At 38.6% G+C, this 16,217-nt stretch overlaps 1 protein-coding gene across 7 annotated transcripts in view; it reads left to right on the forward strand.

The window, feature by feature from the left end:
• LOC140143056 (SWI/SNF complex subunit SMARCC2-like) overlaps nucleotides 1–16,217 on the forward strand; it is a 216,364-nt gene that overhangs the window by 88,284 nt on the left and 111,863 nt on the right. The gene's annotated exons all lie outside the window — the stretch shown is intronic.

The raw sequence follows: 16,217 nt of genomic DNA on the forward strand, positions 1-16,217 counted from the left end.
ACCATGGTCAACCATGGTCGACCATGTTTCTGAAAAATGGCACCACGGCCAGAGACCATGGTCAACCATGGTCTATTTAAAGTGACCATGGTCAACCATGGTCAAAAATTATGTGGTAAATATTTAACGGAATAAACTGCATTATCATATTATTTAGATTTATTCCGTTAAAAATCTTATTTTAACTTATCAAATTACTAGTTTTTATATTCTATGGTGTCAAATATTTATTCACAACGTTGTAAATACGCATTAAATACGATTAATAACAACAGAGGGCGCTTTTTCTCATTCACTACCCAGAGTCAACCATGGTCAGGTGAGGTGATGACCATGGCTGACAATGCTCAGCCATGCTAAAGCATGGTCGACCATGGTATACTTAAAAGTGACCATGGTCAACCATGGTCAGGTGAGGTGATGACCATGGCTGACCATGCTCAGCCATGCTAAAGCATGGTTGACCATGGTATACTTGAAGTAACCATGGTCAACCATGGTCAGGTGAGGTGATGACCATGGCTGACCATGCTCACACATGCTAAAGCATGGTTGACCATGGTATACTTGAAGTGACCATGGTCAGGTGAGGTGATGACCATGGCTGACCATGCTCACCCATGCTAAAGCATGATTGACCATGGTATACTTGAAGTGACCATGGTCAACCATGGTCAAGTGAGGTGATGAACATGGCTGACCATGCTCACCCATGATAAAGCATGGTTGACCATGGTATACTTAAAAGTGACCATGGTCAACCATGGTCAAGTGAGGTGAAGACCATGGCTGACCATGCTCGGCCATGCTAAAGCATGGTCGACCATGGTATACCATGGTGACCATGGCAACCATGGTTGACCATGGTCAAGCCACCATGGCTGATCATCGCTGACCATAGTTAACCATGGTCAACCATGTTTTGACCATGGTTGACCATGGTTGACCATGCTAGCACGGTTGACATTTCGCCTAGGTAACGTTCTAACGTTCGCAAATCACATTAAAAACATTAAAAACCAGTGAACTACGTTACTGTGAGCTACGTTACACACTCATTTAAGCATCTTCAAAACTTCTATGAAATGGTGAAATCTGTTTTACATTTCACTCAAGTGATCTTTAATTTGCTTTTTATGACCTTGGATTGAGTAAAACCAGCCCATTTTATAGTCGGTAACGTAGCTCACATTACATTGAGTTTTAGTGTTAAAAAACATCATGACTTCCTGAAAGAAAAATATGCAAGTGGTGTTGGCAATTTTTTACATCTGAAAGTAGTGATACATTTACTTTTAAAAAACACAAAAAGCAGGTCTTTTGAACAACTTTTATTTTTTCAATTTTTTTAGTGGATTGGCACCGGATTTTGTAGAATGAGCGATATCCTGAAGCTAATTTCACAGACTAGCACATGGAATAATTGTAATGTCCAAGTGCTATTGTACACCACCAGATTCCTATTGCTGTCTACCGTAGAGGTACACTGCTGCCCAGGTACTTTGTGGCTACTCTTACAGCGTGTTTATACTGAGCACCTCGCATTACCGCGAATTCACCTTCACCCGCATTTCAATCCTCTCGCATTCACTGGGTCGTTTCTACTGCGCTGTTAATGCAGGGTAACAATTCACTACCCACATATTTAGTAGGGAAGACGGAAGTCCAGCAAATAGTTTTTGTGACCTTCCAAGGTCAAATTTTGAATGCTCACACTGTATTGTGATAGGCTAACTTCCGGTGTCACCCACAAAATCGTCACCCGTACTGTTTCTACAGCTTAACGTTACACAGTATTAACCACTATTAACCACCTCAATAGGTGGTTGACGGATTCACTTTCGCATTACCGCGCATTAACCTTCACCCGATCTGTTTCTGCTGGGGCCGTTACCGCGTTTCCTCGCATCACCCCGAATTCACTCGAATTAACCCGCAACCGTCTGCTCAGTAGAAACACGCTGTTAGAGTGCCGGTCAATACCAGTGTGGGTCCTGTTATATCAGTGTGTGTACCATGAGAACTCTACATTATTGATTACACAGGTACTCTTGAGGGTGCACAATAGTAATAAATTTCCCTATACTTTGTGTACAAAATGGCCTCTATTCAAATGGCTCTACCTACCTTACGAAGCGACTCAATTTTTCAAAGTGATGTTTTCCTGACTGACAAACATACAAGCAAGTAAACAAACTAAATTAGATATATTGGTGACCATTGAATTTTCGAGCTACCGGACCACGAATGCAATACACTTTTTTCACCCAATTTTCAAAATAGAAGCACTTGTGATTTTACCTAGAAGCAGCCGGTTTAAGAAATACATGAAAAATCTGAATAAAAGCCCAGAATCTTTTCCAATCTTGGTAGATGCTTAGATTCAAGCCTACATTTATTACCTGGCACAAATTTTTCCCAAAATCTGCACAATTTTTGTGGTTTTTAATATTGATTTATAGTTGGTTAACTTTTACCGAAATGTAAAAACACCGCAGATCAGGACGGAATCCCACAAGAGACATTATTTGGTGATGTGAAATCTTAAGAGTACCAGCAGTGAACCTATGTACGAGGCTGCAAAATAGTGTAGGTTATGTATAGCCTCATGTTAGGCAGTCTAAAAAAACACACTTTCTGAGTGAGAAATATCTGAACTTAATTCTCACAAAGATGGCAACATTTCCCATATTTTCTTAATGTACTTCTAAATTTGGCAAGCTCAACTCCCTCCATGTGTTCCTCCATATCCCTGAAAGGAGCTTCTGTATTTCAGTGTTGTAGTCGAGTCCTCATCATCCGAGTCCGAGTCCGAGTCCGAGTCCTTGGTGTCCGAGTCCAAGTCCGAGTCCGAGTCCCTGCCAATTTCTGATGTCCGAGTCCGAGTCCGAGTCCTCAATGTTCGAGTCCGAGTCCGAGTCCGAGTCCTTATGTATCAAATTCAAGCCCCGGGGTTTTCACCAATACTTATAACGTATAGTCTATACTTTACCAGAATTTTAGTTCTATATTATTTTCTTGTAAATACATAATTTGCTAGTCCCACCTAGCATGCCTAGTATTGTTTTGGGGCTGTGCAATAATTATGCTGAGCCCGGGGAGGGGTGAAATTGCCAAAAATGCTTATCCCTTCTCGGCCTGCCAAAAATCGCCCCCCCCCCCTCCCGACCTGCCAAAAATCTTTGCACCCCTTTGCACATGCCATTTTTTTGGGATCCCAATTTACAAACCTTAAAAGGTTTAGATAATTATGTTTCGAGGGCAGCGAGCAGGGAAATCTGTATTATGTAAGCGTTTCCGTACTGTTTTCTAAGCCTTTTTAGAGCATTTAATTTGAAAGGTGCCCCATATGTGCCCAAAATTGCTTGTTCCCCCAGTGCCAAAAATTGCTTCCATGATCGGTCAAAAATTATATAAGTATAATCACAGACTCACAGTAACTTATTAGGCTTGTGTTTTAGAGAGGCAAAAGATGCAGTCAGGGGTCCTTTTTCAGGCTCCAGGCAGTCCCTTAACACATATGCATCATGCTCCAGTTCATTGAGCCTAACACTCTGAAAATTGTAGGTCTTGAGCTCAAATTTGGAAATATTTTGAATTTGTTAGCTCCAAAGCCTATAATTTGGCCCAACTTTAGTTCACAGACCTCCACAAAAATGTTGAAATTTCCGTTCATCAAGCCCCTATTTTGCCCCCAAATCAGTTCTTATAGTCCCCAAAGTTCGGCGCTGCACACCCCTACCAAAATTGAACTTGAGTGCCCCAGAGTAGTATTATTATTCATGTACATTCTAGACTTGCGTCTAATAAAGCAGTCATGTCAAAACAAACGAATATGATTAAAATCCATTTAACCAATTAAAGATATAACTGAAAGCAATCTTGCTTTTGATTGTAGGCCTACTTTTATTTACAAACTGAATTTATTTGCATGTAAAACTACTGAAATTAATGTGATGTGATCATTGATCAAGCATAAGAAGTTTACAATGAACGAAAATAAAAGACCTAAAAAGACCCTATTTTGCGGACTCGGGAGGACTCGGCCGAGTCCCCGAGTCCTGGGGTCCGAGTCCGAGTCCGAGTCCAAGTCCTTAGCTTCCGAGTCCAAGTCCGAGTCCGAGTCCTTGAAAAAAGGACTCGAGTCCGGCCTCGAGTCCGAGTCCCGAGTCCTCCAACACTGGTATTTCCTCACTTTATCTAGACCCGTCCAGTTAAGTGTAGCATTGATTCAGTGCCATCAGGCTATTCCAGGTGAAATTCATACACCCCTTATGGAAAACATGACCTTAATCTTCCACATAGGGAGGGTGAATTTCAAATGGGGGTACTTGAATGGGTGACTCCATTTGAAATCTTTACCCCCTGTGCCAGGAGATTAATAAGTCATGTCTTCCGTAGGGGGTGTATGGTGGATTTCGTTAGGAATAACCCATCAGATACCTCCTGGCTACCCTACTTGCAGTGTGGTACTCAGTGTTCGAAATTTTGGTTGTCCGTTCACCCGGGACAACCAAAACATGCACCAGACAACCGAAAATAATGCTCTAGTTGTCCGGCGGACAACCAAAGATCTACAGTCAAAAGTCACTTTTTCAGCATGTTAGTTTGCTCAAACCTGACACAACTGATGAATTGTTAAATATTTAAGAGTAACTGTTCATAAATTGACTACACTCACTCCACTTTATTGGTCACATGTAGATTGTTTCAGATTGTGGCAGCTTACGGACAACCAAAAACTTTGGTGGACAACCAGAAATTACAACCTGGTTGTCCGTGGGACAACCCCTTTTATTTTCTTAATTCAGACACTGGTGGTACTCCAGATGAATGGTGCTCTGCTCTCACTGGCCTCCTTGCAGCTGCTGACTGAGGCTTCATGATCACTAGTATTTGAGGGCATTACAATGCAAGGAACTGTTTTGTGAGCATAGTTTGGGTGGTGTACAGAGTATGGCAATGGGAAATAAGAGTATATTGATACATATTGAAAAAAATGTTTTACATTTAGTATGAACTTTGGTTAAACCTATAATAAAAGACAAAGTTAAGATACTATTCATCATTTATTGGTCCCATTGTGTGCTCACAACAAGTGAAACATTAGCTCAAAGTTGTCACAATAAAATAAATCAAATTTGTAATGTTAGGGCAAGGAATGTTTTCTACTAGATACTACATTTATGTTTTTGGAATTTATCCTAAGCAATTTATCATGTTTATGGCTCTGTCTGGCAATTTGAGTTTACCATTTTACGAATTATTTTCTCAACCTACAAAGAAAATGAACCTGAAAGCTGTAGGCTTGTGAATATAAAAAATAAAATGATCCATGTGTATACTCAAAATTGTAGGCATTTATCAGTTTATCATCTTAATGGCACAATTCAATAACCTTAATTAAACAATCATAGTGCAAAATTTGACCTCAAGTTCCAGAGTATGAGTTTTTGGAGCGATTGCCAAATAGGGTGCAAGTGCAACACTACTAGTCTTAGGCCCCCCCCCCCAAAAAAAATATTGTTTGTTTGTCCACGTCCGACCGACCGTGTACCCTGGTCCCGACTGTCTTTTTTCTCTTTTTTTTTTTTTTTTTTTTTTTTTTGGCATCGATGGGACATCGTATAAAACAGTGGTTAGTACAAATTTAAAGAAAGAAAATGTAAAGAAAATGAACAGTATAACATGCAGAACCATCTCAAGAGTTAAACCAGTGAAGTGCTGTGTGTTTTGACTTATTTACCAGTCTTCAAATTGTCAGTTTCAAGTGCAATATCTGTAAAAAAAAAAATTAAAAAATCCGACCTACCGACCCAACTGTTTCATAAGCCTCTATGGACAAACAAATAATTTTTTTTTTTTTTTATTACAAGACTGCCCTACCCCAACCATAACCCCTAACCCTAAACTCCGTAAACGTTAGCTATAATTGAAGACCGAATTAAAAAGACTAGTTTGCGTATGACATCCTGTCAGCAACCAATCACGCTGCGCCTTGCCCTGACGTCAAATGCAAACTGGTCTTTTTAATTCGATCTTCAATTATAATGACTGAAGGTGCAGGGTGAGTCCGAACTTTGATAGTAAAAACCTAACCACGTGAAAGAACATCAAGAACACTAACAATGGTGCCAAAATCTTAATTTTCTGATTTTTACTACCCTCCGGATGAACAAATCACTGAATAGGCCTTTAATAGCAGATATTCGTTAAGAGCTTGTTGACAAATTTTGAAGACTCTTTAAACATCGTACAAGTGCTGAAATGGGTCAGTCTCAAAAAAGGAAAGGATTAATCATCAATTAATTTGTTTTCACTTGTACCGACATCTATTATGACAAGCAATACTAGTCTCCACAGTGAATTTTATACATGGGTGGATCCCATAGCATGTACCCCAGGGGGGTGCTTTTGAGTCCCTGATGTACACAGGGGGTGTATCCATTGCTTGTACTCCCACCCCCAAGGTGCCATATAAGTCCCTAGAGGTAAACGAGCACCCACGTGATGGTTACGCCCAAATGCAATAAATCTTAATGAGAATTCATTTGAAATATCATTTGAGTTCGTCATGATGGTTATTATTGTCAAGGGGACATTTAAATCAAAATTTTAATTACAGATTGTGGTTTTATCTCTAAGGGATGAAATCAAAAATCGGTTGAACGCCGGTTCCGTCCGGTTTTAAACAATGGAACCCGGGCGGTTTTATCCCTAAAATGTTTGATGGAGGAGGAAGGGGATATGTTTTGTCTTTATTTCAATTTGGGCATATATATTTTGTATTTTGGTCACCCCACATTTGTGATGGCTGCCCCATATTTGTCAACTTTGCTACGACCCTGGTCCCTGTCCAACTCTATCCCTAAACCTATAACCCTATATAACTGGCATGTTTCTCCCCTCAAGACTTACCAATTATGTTTGCAAAACTTGTCTATCCCTACAAGCAAAACAATATCTATTTACCTTTTTAGTCTTGAGCTCCTTGATACCTCTTGTACAAGAAGCAAAAAGGGAGTTAAGAAAACTCTTGACTGATCGCATATTTTCTTAGAATGTAATTTAAGCCTCTGTGACAAATCCAAGTTTGTTCCGTAACCTAACAGCCCAGCCCATGTCTTCACATGAATCACCGATCTTTCGAAATCACAACACAAATTCAACTAGTGGCAAATGGTGGTCATAGACCACAAACCTAGCTGGGGCATGTTGGTGTTGTGGAGGTATCTGACCCCTACAAAATGTTCCAAAAATGCTCCCCTGGTCATGGGGTTTGTTTTCACCGAGTTTGAGTCCCGTACTCCTAACAGATGTCCAAAAATTTAATTCTAAGATTTGACCCCAGATGACCTTTGACCTGACCTATGCATGATGTTCCATGTTCCCCTGGTCTTGAGGTTTGTTGTCACCATGTTTGAGCCCCTGCCTCTTACAGATATCCAGAAAATGAAATGCTACAATTTGACCCCAGATGACCTTTGACACCCTTGCACAGTGTTCCAAAATGTTCCCCAGGTCAGTAAGTTTGTTGTTGTGGAGTTTGAGCCCCGTACCCCTAACAGATGTCCAGAAAATGCATTTAGAAAATTTGACCTCTACATGACCTTTGACCTGACCCCTGCAAAATGTTCCCCTGGTCATGAGATTTGTTGTCACTGAGTTTGAGCCCCATATCCCTTGCAGATATCCAGAAAATGAAGTTATAAAGATTTGACCCCGGATAACCTTTGACCTGACCCCTGCAAAGTGTTCCAACATGTTCCCCTGATCATTAAGTTTGTTGTCACCAAGTTTGAGCCCCGTACCCCTTACAGATGTCCAGGAAATGCATTTCAAAAATTTGACCTCTGCATGACCTTTGACCTGACCCCCGCAAAATGTTCCCCTGGTCATGAGATTTATTGTATCGAGTTTGAGCCCCATACTCCTTACAGATGTCCAGATAATGCAATTGTAAGATTTTACCCCTTAATGACCTTTGACCCCAATTCTGTGTGCAGGGTATGGGCACTGGGTAAAGCCGATGCACATGTGTAAGTGACGTCATTGTGCTATGTAATATGTGGCAGAAGAAGCATTTTGAAGATATTTGGTTATATACCGAAAATGCCCCTTTAATGACCTTTGATCCCAATTCTGTTTGCAGCATATGGGCACTGGATATAGGCGATACATATGTGCAAGTTACGTAATTGTAGGGTGTAACATGTAGGAGGAGAAGCATTTTGAAGTTTGTTGCCAGAAGAAGAAGAAGAAAGAAAGAAGAATCGGAGAGCATTACAGTACCTAGCTGGGGGGTGTAAACCCCAGCTAGGTAATCACATAGATTATGTATTGCTTAATCATAAACATGTTGACAACCAACTAAGCTTAGGGAAGGCAGTGATGCACTTGAACTTGCCTAAACATTTCAAAACAATTAGCTGGAATTCAAAATAGTTTTTAGTTGGGCTTAGGCTTATTTTTGCTGAACCATGAAATGGTATCAGCCTATATGTGTGAATGTTACTAGCTTACTTACTAGCTTACTGACTAACCATTTGGTCTGAAATGGACATATCTCTAAATGCCACGAAGGTATGACCCCATGAGTGGTGTCATATGAAAGAGGAAAACATAAAGAATATAATAAAAATATTTCCAAACATCAAAGGTCATCCTGAGGTCACAGGGGTCAAAAAAGGTCATTTTAACCGAAAATGCTCCGATTGAGCTCAAATTTAAATGCAATGATCCTTACAACATTCTAAACATGTTTAAAACATTTAAAAATTCATTTAAGGTCATTAAGGGGTCATAAAGGGGTGAAAGGTCAAGTTTTTCAAAATGCTCCAATTGAGCTGAAATTTATATGCAATGATCCTTATGACATTCTAAACATTTTAAAAACATTTTAAGATTCATTTAAGGTCATTAAGGGGTCATAAAGGGGTCAAAGGTCAAGTTTTCCAAAATGCTCAGATTGAGCTGAAATTTAAACGCAATGATCCTTATGACATTCTAAACATGTTTAAAATATTTAAGGTCATAAAGGGGTCAAATGTCAAGTTTTCAAAATGCTTCAATTGAGCTGAAATTTAAATGCAATGATGACAGTATAGGCCTACCACAATATACTGCCGAAGCCACATGGTTCAGCTATGGTGCGGTTATCGCTCTAGTTTATCTAAAGGTTGTGCTTACATTGTATTATCACGCCTCATCTTATGTTGGAGAATGTAGGTAGATTCATCCTTTGCCCTGTTCCCCTGTGCTGATTGTCTGTAGCTGTGTTCTTGTGGGAATCAATTAGGTTTAGCCACTTTGAAAGTGACTTTGTCACTATCTGGCTATCCCTGCCAGGGGTTCTCTTGTCCTTTGTTTAAATTGTTCCTGGTTAAGGCATGCCATCTCTCTATTTTCTCCAACATGGGTCAATTCAATTTCAATTTCTTGCTTTATGACCTTCCATGGCTTACATTTTTATATCTTTGCATGTGTAATTTATATATTTATGTGTAATTTTGATATTGTGCAATATTTTATATGTATATGTGTCTTTTTGCTGGCAAATAAAATGATATGATATGATATGATACATGGTAATGACATTTGCAACATGGCTTTGGAATAACTGCCACTAGCCCAAAAGATTATAGTTTTAGGATTAGGGCTAGGTTTTAGGATTAGGTTGTACATTAAGGATAATGGTGAGGGTAAAAATTATGGTTGAGTTGCAACCTCTCTTCTGAACATCCTCTGCAGGGCCTAGATTTTCGTGCCAGTTTGCAAGAATCAAAGACCATCCGAGTCGCGTCACTTACTGCATGATTCAATGGAAGAAATTGATTCTCGCAATAAGTGTTACGAGAATCATTACAAGAATCGATTCAGTGATTCTCGTCAAATCTGAGGCCATGCTCTGCTTTTACTACTAGAATAGCAGAGGACTAGTTCCCTCTGATTTTGAATTTAAAAAATAAGATAGCTTCATAATGCATTCTGACCCCATCCCTGTGTGCTGAACAAATCATCAATCTTTCAAAATCACAATTATGATCCATAACTTGGTTTTAATGCTATAACTTGATTTTGGAAGTGTTGATAAATTCACTTAGCAAGTTCACTGAGAGCGTGACTAAAATCACTATACAGTGACCAACCAACTTAACATAGGGATGCCATACGCTAAAGCAGCAAATTGAGCCATCTTCTCATCTATGCACAACTCCATTCCGTGCTTGATGTAAAAAAATTTAAAATGTATTTCCAATGCTTCATCATTGCAATGTTACTAGGAAACTGGTGACCATTAGTTTAGCAGTGTTCGAATTTAGGAAAAATAAATGGTTGTCCCACGGCCAACCAGATTACAATTTCTGGTTGTCCGTCTAAGTTTTTGGTTGTCCGTAGGCCTACAAATGTGACTTTTGGCTAGATTTATGGTTGTCCGGCGGACAACCGAATCAGTATTTTTGGTTGTCCGGTGACTTTTTTAGTTGTCCCGGGCAACAGGACAACCAAAATTTAGAACGCTGTAAAGTTTAGCCCTGTACAATAGAAGTTCTGGCAAACTATATTTTCAGAAAATACACTGGCATAGAAGTGGAAGCAGGCCCTCTATTGTCAGCGACCAACATACCATGTATTGAACCATTATAACGAACTAGGTTGAGTTTCAGCACTTAGATTGTTAGAGTTTTGTGTGGTTTTACGTTTTAACATCATGTTCATTTATATTAAAGTTTCCTTGATTTTATTTATCCCTGATAGATTTTCTTGGTTTTATCTACGTTCAGATGTTTCCAATTTGAAATACATTCTATTCTGTAAGAGTTATCCCCTGTATTGGGCTATTCCAGTTGAAATCCATAGACCCCCCTTTGCAGACATGACATTAATCTCTCACACAGGGAGTGTGAATTTCAAATGGTGTTACCTGAATGGGTGACTCCATTTGAAATATACACCCCCTATGTAGGAGATTAAGATTGTGTCTTCCACGGGGGGGGTGATGGATTTCAACTCAAATAGCCCAGTCTGGCCTGCAAGGCCAAGAACCAAACATGCACACATGCGTGCTCACTCACTATCATAAGCATTTGAAAATGCCATTTACAACAGGTTATAGAAAGTTAACACAATATTTTGTCTAGATTTCTGGATGATAATGTCATTTTTAATTCCTTTGCGGCCTTTATCAACTGTTTATATTTGCATCTCTTAAAGAATTTGATAAATGCTCTGATAAACAACAACACAATAAGCTATAAAAAGCAAACTACGTAATTTAATCAGAATTTAGCCAAAATTTATTTGCGAATTTTCTTTACTGAAGCTGAAATGTCACTTATAAGGTGATTTGGGAACTTTCCAAACCTTAACCAATTTCTGGCAAATCTCTCACCAAAAGACCCTGTTTCTTTCTCTTAAAATTTGCAGAATATCATTATTTTATTTTTTTAAATGAACATTTTGATGATATTTTGAAAATTCTGTTTAAAAAAAATTCATCAATGTTCATATTTCAACCAAAATGTTTCCCAGTCGCACAGTAAGACCTTTTTTGGGGGCTTTCTCACTTAATGGCCCCTTTTGGTGCCAAGTCTCTCACTGAAAGACCCCTGGTTTTCGATTAATTGCTCCCTCTCCCCCTACCAGAGTACTTTCAAATGAGTTCCTAGCAGTGCATTGATGTGAAATCAAATCTGAGAACACACACGTCTTGAAAGTATTTTGAGAGTCCTTCCGAAACTAGAGCAATCATCATGTCTTCCTTCCGGTTTCAAATGATAAACACCAATTGGTCTAGATTCATCTAGTTAACTATGTTTTGCCCCAATTCTTAGGCATCAAGTGATATTGACCTACTGTTTAGAAAGCCAAAGATGAACATTAGGAATAAGTGATATCATTTTGGATGGGGTAACTGAATACTGGCTAACAAACATATAATATTGGAGGATGGGGGGTGCCACTTCAACTTTGTTATGGGTTTCCAATAGTTGGTGTTAAACCAATGAAGTTAAACTTGGAACTAATACAACACATTTTCACTTGAAGTTGGAACACACTAGGACCCACAACATGCTCATCTATCAGGGCACAGTTCTTTAACCCCAATACATTTAGTACATTCATTGTATGACCTTTGAAATTTTGAGTACAAAAGCTCATACTCTGGAACTTGAGGTCAAATTTGTTTAATTGAGGTTATTGAACTATGTCATTGAGATGAGGCCATTGTGGTCCATAGTTTCATAGCTTCAAAGGTCTGTACTTGTGAGTACCGTACATGTATGTAATCCTTGGTATGGATCTAATTTCTATGCTTCGCATAAAACATTCAGTGTGTTTCTACTGGTGAACTGTTACCAGTTGATGTGGTTTGATTAGGAGCAATACTGAGTAATGTACTCAGTAGAAAAACAATGTGACATACTTTATGTTGATGAGTAGCCACCCACAGTCATTAGCGACAATCCGCCTTGAAATGGGGGAAAGCGGCCTGAATTGTCAAAAAGTGCTTGATGAAAAGAACAAAAAAAGTGCCCATTTTGCCAAAAGGTAGGAGGACACATCTCCCAGGATTGACACCATGCCCACAGTGGTGGTGCTAGGAATTTTTTTTTGGGGGGGGAGGGTGAATTTTAAGGGGGGCACAATCAAGAAATGTTGCACAAAATCCTTGTAATTTTGGGATTTTTACTGGGGGAAAGAGCTCTGACTGGGGAAAGAATTCTGATTGGGGAAATTCCCCCCTGCCGCCCCTCCCCCTCTCACAATGAGGATTATGTTGTGTGTGATGTCAGGTATTTTCTTTAGTAGAAACCTTTCGAGTATCAGTAGAAACCTTTCGAGTATCAGTAGAAACCTTTCGAGTATCAGTAGAAACCTTTCGAGTATCAGTAGAAACCTTTCGAGTATCAGTAGAAACCTTTCGAGTATCAGTAGAAACCTTTCGAGTATCAGTAGAAACACCTTGTGTGTTGGTATTAGTAGCTTGGGCAATAATTCCTAGTAACAAAATACATATTAATGCAGAGCCCAGTAGAAATATGCCGACACATGTCGTGCATATAATTTTAGGGCCCAAATCCCATATATGAGTGGACACCCCCTGGTAACTGTACAAATAGGATGGCGTCAATGAGCTTGGGTATAAATTGGGTCTCACTAACCATGCTAACTGTGCTATGTGACTGCTGTTAGCTTCTATTACCTGCTTCCACATTTAGCCAGTATTGCCAAGGTTGTTGTTTGTGCTTCATATTGGGCTGCTTTGTGATACTTTTCCATTCCTCTCACAAGAGGATGGCAATGTAATGATCAAATCAAACCTCAGGATATTTCATCTTGTAAGGCCGTACTGTAGAACAGTTTTTGTCCACAGAAACCAACGATTACATTAAATAAAATGGGAACATAAAAAATCTGTATGTCTGCTTTTCATCAAGAAACTGCACTTAAGTAAGTAATAAAAATTCTGGCAACACTACATCTCACTTACATTTATTGCCTCAAATCATTCAATTGCGATGAAATTAAGTAGTTTGAATGTCAAATAGTAATATTTGAAAACCGATATCCCCTGAAATTCAATTTTCACAAATTCCAAATAAATTCAAAACAAGGTTGCAGTCACAAAATTCTCTGTGCACCATTGTGTTTCTTGCTTAGAAACTAGGACTTCAGTTTACAAGTGGATTTATCTAACTAACTCAGTGCACAAGTGCAGCCAGGGTGCCGCTTACATACACACACCCCCACCCCCACACACCTATGTCAAAATATCAATCATCACTTTAAATTTTTTGAAAACAAATTTCATAAATAGAAATTTTGAATGTTTGAGGAGTAACTTAGTTGACAGGTTAAGCTTTCCTCTCTGACTAGGCCATGTGTCGTCATGGTAATCAACAACCACAATGGCCTCATCCCAATGGCATAGTTCAATAACCTCAATTAAACAATCATAGTGCAAAATTTAACCTCAAGTTGCAGAGTATGAGTTTTTGTACCCAAATTTTCAAAGGTCATTCAATGAATGTACAAATGTATTGAGGTTAAAGAACTGTGCCTTGATAGATGAGCATGTTGTGGATCCTAGTGTTATCACCAAGTTAAAGATGCAGTCGGCTGCCAGATAATGGTGTTACAAATTGGAGTAATATTTTTGTCTGCGGTTCGGGTTTCATTTCAGTTAGAGTATGATTGCAAACATCACGACGGAGTAGCGGCAAACATGACTGGTTCATCATCTCCTGTAAATGACGCTCAATTTTTTGCCAATTTGTGCGAATTCAATTTCCCCATGCAACTTGCTATCGGCTACATTGCAGTAATGCAGTAACTTTCTTCAAATATCAAATAATTGTTAAGACCAAGAAGAATGAATATCCTCCTTTCGTTTTCTTTACCGTTTTATCATGTCCACTGGTCTCTGACAGATAAGTGCGCACACACACACCAAGATAAAAGTGAGTTAAGACCAAGAAGAACGTCCTCCTCTCTTTTTCTTTTCCGTATTATCATGTCCACTGATCTCTGGCATATAAGTGCGTTCCGAGTGAAAGCCTACGCGGATGGACAGATGGACAAACTCTCTATAATTAGTATTATGATGATCAATATGGTGTGAAAATATGATATTAATACATGGAGGAAAATATGACTAAATAAATAAATAAGGAATACTGGTTCACCTTTCACAGTTCTTTGACTCAAATATAAAATAGATTCTTGTCTGACCTTGTCAACTTTGTTGAAGTTTGTGTAATTTTCAAACAAAGCTGAGGTGGAATTTGCAGACCATGTTTTACCGATGATTCTGACACCAATGAACAATGTCAACTCTTTATGAAGTCAGAACTAATTGAGATAGTCATCTTGAGGCATTGGAATTATATGGCAAGGAATTGCTGTGGGTAACACTCTATGAACCTCTGTGTGCACTAGTTCTAAGGGACCTTTGAAGTGTATTGTGCTGTACTGCTATTCCATTTATAATCGACACTCCCCTTTGGAAGATTTAGGAAATATCTTCCACAGATGGGAGTATGAATTTCAAATGGAATTAGCACATTAGGCAGCTCCATTTGAATTTCATACACCCTATGAGAAAGATTCACTCTGAATCGTACACAGAGGGAGGGTGAGTTTCAAATAATTGTAGGTCAATGTGTTAATTCCATTTCAAATTCATACTCCCCCTGTGGAATATATTTCCTAAATCTTTCAGAAGGTTAGTGTGGATTTTAAATGGAAGAGCCCACTTTTCAAGATTCTTGGTGTATACTGTGGAAGTGGTAATTTTCGCATTTATGAATATTTGCGCTTTGTCAATTTTGAACTAGGCCTACTTTGATTGTTTTTAAATTCACAAGTTTGAGTGTTCTTTCATAGACATAGAACACATTTCGCATGTTTTTACTTTTGCGGCAGCTGCTAGAAAAGACTGACAATTACTGAATGTGCGAAAAATATCCTTTTTAATAGACTGACCTGAAGAACCATATTACTTTCTAGTGTAATTTCACGGGCTATTGGTATTATGCATATATTCCTCATGGTAAATTACAGTGATTTAAATTTTTGCGCTTTACTTGATTTTTATCGTAAGTCTTATTTGAACAATGTATGTTAGTTGTTCAAACTAATCTTACAATACAAATCAAACAATCTTACAATAGAAATCAAACAATCTTACAATACAAGAAAAAACAGCCAATAACTAGATTTAAACTTTAAGGAACGTAGAACCGAAGTCTCCACATTAAGCACATTTAAATTCAAATTTAGAAATGATAAATCAAACACACGCAAAATTGGAAGAAATTAATTTACATGCAAAAGGAAATCATGAACATTATGAGTTATGGATTGGCCGTGTTAATGGGAGCTATTTGTCGGATCAAAAGGAAATGGGCTTGTTTGTGTTTTGACTGCGAATCGGGGTAAATGTAACTTACATTGCCATGTGGCTATGTATCTCTGTATGTCACATGGCATGCATGCGTAGATCGCTGTCAGATACCAAATTATTATTTTCCTGCATGTGTTTACTAGGAAGTGGAATCAAGTATAATTATACCTATTTTCAAAAAAATGTGCCATAAAAAAAATTGGTTTAATTATAACTTGGAACATTTGTTGAATTGTGTTTGAACTTCAGGTTGATGTTAAATGTAAGGATAATGTAAATGATTTAAATCATATAGAATCATCAGCTT

Source organism: Amphiura filiformis, chromosome 20 (genome assembly GCF_039555335.1).
Source record: "Amphiura filiformis chromosome 20, Afil_fr2py, whole genome shotgun sequence".
Classification (NCBI taxonomy): domain Eukaryota; kingdom Metazoa; phylum Echinodermata; class Ophiuroidea; order Amphilepidida; family Amphiuridae; genus Amphiura; species Amphiura filiformis.